The sequence below is a fragment of the Montipora foliosa genome, chromosome 2, assembly GCF_036669935.1.
Source record: "Montipora foliosa isolate CH-2021 chromosome 2, ASM3666993v2, whole genome shotgun sequence".
NCBI lineage: Eukaryota > Metazoa > Cnidaria > Anthozoa > Scleractinia > Acroporidae > Montipora > Montipora foliosa.
This window is the reverse complement of record NC_090870.1, coordinates 14239878-14243905: the sequence shown is the minus strand read 5'-3', so window position 1 is coordinate 14243905 and position 4028 is coordinate 14239878. Positions and strand designations below refer to the sequence as shown.

At 40.5% G+C, this 4028-nt stretch overlaps 1 protein-coding gene across 1 annotated transcript in view; it reads right to left on the bottom strand.

Annotated features, from left to right (window-relative positions):
- The window catches only part of LOC137992509 (NLR family CARD domain-containing protein 3-like), a 75505-nt gene extending 72715 nt beyond the window's left edge, over positions 1-2790 (bottom strand). Inside the window, exons 1-2 of the mRNA XM_068837877.1 lie at positions 2621-2790; positions 1-59 (exon numbers count right to left, since the gene is read on the bottom strand). The exon at positions 1-59 is cut by the window's left edge and continues 110 nt beyond it. The gene's annotated coding sequence lies outside the window, so the exon portion shown is untranslated. The remainder of the gene's footprint in view (positions 60-2620) is intronic.
- Positions 2791-4028: the final 1238 nt, after the last annotated feature.

The window sequence follows — 4028 nt, the reverse complement described above, 5'->3', positions numbered from 1 at the left end:
TAATATATCTCAAAGCCACCATTCAAGCATCCATGACTTGTCTTGTCTTGTCTGTGTCCCTAAATTTCAAGAGGCGAAAAAGGATAATAGAACTTAGTACCTTGTGATTAACGGTAGATCTAACTTTTTCACTACAATGATCTTCCACAATATTAATCATCCCAACTTTGCTGTTTGAATTTCAGATACTTTGCGTAAATTCTTTGTTATGCATACATGCATGCACTTCATACAGGACATAAAGTTTTAATTGTCTTGCAGTTGCCCAGGTCTTAGATGGCCTTATAGCTCACATAATAAAGAGGTGTGCCATGAAACTGCAATAAAACTCATCAACAGATGAGCAAGGGGGAGGTACCTGAGAGGCCAGTAAAGCCAGCCATGAGCTGCAGCCGAGAGCGGCGAGTAACCATGACAACCCTGACAGATGCATTCACCCAGGCACCGTCACACTGCCAAGCAGTGGAAAAGTTAACCCTACAAGCCCTGACCTTACGCAAGGCAGGGATAAGGAGGGAATAAAGAACACAAACTGATAGCAACAAACACAACGAGCAAAGCAAGTTGAGTTCGATACACAAGGTGAGAGGAATTCCCCAGACCTGCCAACCCAAAGGGGGTGCCCTGCACCAATGCCACTAATGCCCACTGGCTAGCAAGGTCTTGAGTATAACTACATTGCAAGCTTAAATAAATTTAACCACATTTAAGCTTGTTTTTTTCGGCAGCTTCTATTGCAATTTTTTTGCATGAGTTGTTGTTTCCAAAATTTATCACTTTAACTCTGCAGTTCAAGTAAATTATACGATATTTCACATATTTTCTCTATCATCATTCACTTTGTACAAGATGTAAAATGAACTCCCACCCAGCCAGCTCACAACGGACTTGATACTTCAGAGCAATGCACTCGCTAATTATGGAATTTCTTGTTTCATTATTTGTAATTAAAAAGTTTGTTTTAAACTTGCAGCACTGTTTATACTGTCTCTGATTTCGGTAAACATTACCATCAGGCTTACACGGACCTAAAAGATTTATAGTTTCTCCACTTATAGTGTACATGGTCACCATGCACCTCATCAACTGTATCCACAATGGTAAGCTGTTTTTATACGAACATGACGAATGGTATGACTATGTAATTGTTTAAGAATCCGTGAAGATCCAAAGACAGAATCTTTTTTCGCTGGGGTTGATAGGTAGCATATTTGTACAGCACCAGGAGGCAAGGTGCATTTAGTCGCTCTTGAGGTCTTCCATGACACTGTCTATGTTCTTGTTAGAAAAAGACAGATAAAATTATAGCTTTGAATCCCGCAGTGAGCACAAACAGGCAGTAGCTCATTGGCACAGAGATTGAACAAAAGTGTGCCAAGAATGGAGCCCTGTGGAATGCCATGCTTGATTAAAAAAAACTCAGACAATGAAGTCTTGATACGTGTAAGTTGTACTCTTCTAGTCTAGTAACTAGCAAACCATTTGCCCTTATTGTCAGAGATGCCTAGATAACAAAGTTTCTTCAATGTTCCAAATATGATGTACATGTACTGTATGCTGACAAATGCCTTGCTAAAGTCTGAAAACAGGGCAGTAGTAACCTTGCATTCATCTATGCCCTTGTACAGCTTCTAACATTTCTGTTGATTATAGCCTCTCATTTCCACTCCAGTGGATTAAAAGAATTTCATTCTTAAGTGATTTTCTTCGAACATGGCATAAACATGGGCCTAGTCATTGTCACAGAAAGCTCCATTGCAGCGTCATACTCCCTTGCGTTTGATACAAAGCGTGCCATTCCCTCAGAGATCATGAAATGGATCGGAATATGCATATCAGCTATCTCCAGTGGAGTGTGTCGTACCAATTTAAGTCATTGTATAACCTCTATGTTCCAGGCAATTTGGACTCCAAACCTTTATTCCAGCAGCGATTTTCAATCTACCTGATTGTTGTGTGTGTCCCAGAAACACACTTGTGGGAACATAACTCCGTTAACAGCAGAAAATTGGGGAAAATTATAGAGGAAAAAACGCCTGTCCCCTCATGTTGCATGATCAAATTACGATCATCAGTTCCTCCTCGGAATTTCGTCCACTTTTTTTCAAATTGGACTGTGCAGAGTACTGTTACATATACAAATGTTGTGCACATAGAGCTATGGAAATCTTGGGTGCATTTGGATTTTAATTTGAAAACCACCAGTAATAAGTTGTGTAATCTCGTTTAGGAATAGTCACACAGCGTTTTTGTAATAATTGCAATCAAAGTTTGTTATTTACTGTAGGTTGTCTGTTATCTTGAAGCATTTTATCTCAAATGCATGCACTCTTGGCTCATGATAAATTAAAAAGGTAAACATTTCCTCTTCTAGTTGGTCCTTCCTGAAAGCAATTCTTTCCGACTTCCGGCATGGCATACATGCCTGTACCTCGACAAGGAATGGGGAACATAAAAGGCAGCTGATTTTTAATGGACTCGAAGTTATTTTATAGAGTAAGAATTACTTTTGAACATTCCACTCTGTAATACATATAATCAAATCAATACAATCTGTTTTTCCCTTTTGTAATAACAGATTAACGATTAAGGGATCGATGAATCGTGGAAAGAGTCTTACCTTCGTTGTCTTCTCAGTTTCCCCACGAAAAAGCGCTATTAGATACAATGGCTACATATTGACAACGTTGGTCCGGTGAAAATACTAATGCTACCCCATGATTGCAAGCTTAACTACAATATATGTAAACGAATCAAAAATTACACCACAAGGAAACGCAAACGCCCGAATTCCTGGAGACGACGTGACGTCACATTCTGTCAGATGCGGAGCCTGAGCCTGAGAACGCTTAGTCTCCTTCGCAGCCGCTCGGGCCGGAGTCACGCAACGCTCCCCTTCCCCACGCGACTCCGGCCCGAGCGGCTGCGAAGGAGACTAGTGAACGCTTAGAGAGTGACAAAAGGGCCCACAGACGGATTTTTCGCGCGTTGCTAAGGAAGTGAAATGTTACTTCCAGTAACTGACGTCATCATCTCATAAGCTGACAAGAAAACCCACTCACAAGCAAAAGTCACCGCACAAACTGTTGTTTCCATCGAAGGTTTTTCCTCGCCCTTCCTCGCGCTCGTTCTCAGATCAACTGCGCATGCGTAAACGAACTGACTTCCGGTTTGAGAAAAAAGCTAAATTTCCGGCGGTTTTAAATTGAATTAATTATTTTTTTACATGGCACGTTTCATCCCCAAATACAGATATAGCTAAGCATTGATTTTTTAAAATCATCTTTTTTGAAAACGTTATGGGTATTTCAGTATCATTTATGTCTTTAAAAAGAACATTTTTCAAAATAAAAAGAAAACCATGCTTGGCGGGATGCAAAAACGAATACAAATTATCAAACCATCGATTAAATACCCAAATTGCGTAGCACGGAGACAAATTTAGAGTTTTCTTTTATTGGTCACGTGACCATGGGTGTGGTATGATGACGTCATATTTAGGGTCATTGGCTTACAAAAGTTGGAAAGTGACCAAAATAATGCGAAATTCTCTCAAATTACTAAATAGTCGTCCCTGTCGTTACAATCGTTTCTGTCGCTTCAAATTTTTGGAAGCGACAGGGACGATCATATGGAAACACTCTAGCGATCACCCGGGACGATCCCGGGGCGATCCTTGCGACAGAAACGATCAGTCGTCCGAGATAGACTCGAGTTCTATCCTTGCGACAGAGACGACCGGAAAAGACTCTCAAGCGATCGCATATTTTTAATGGAAACCGGGTTCAAACGATAGAAGCGACAGAAGCGTTGGGACCTATCCCATGATGCACCTGATTGCTTACTTCACGTCTATATACACGCTTCAAAATGGCGGCAAGCAACTCGAATAACACCTCTACATTTATGGAAGAAATACAGGGGTATGAATGTCTTTATAACAAATTTTCGAAGGATTATAAGAACAGAAGAACCATATATCGGTCGAACCCAAAACCGATGCTTTCTTCGATTTTCTCTCTCTCTTC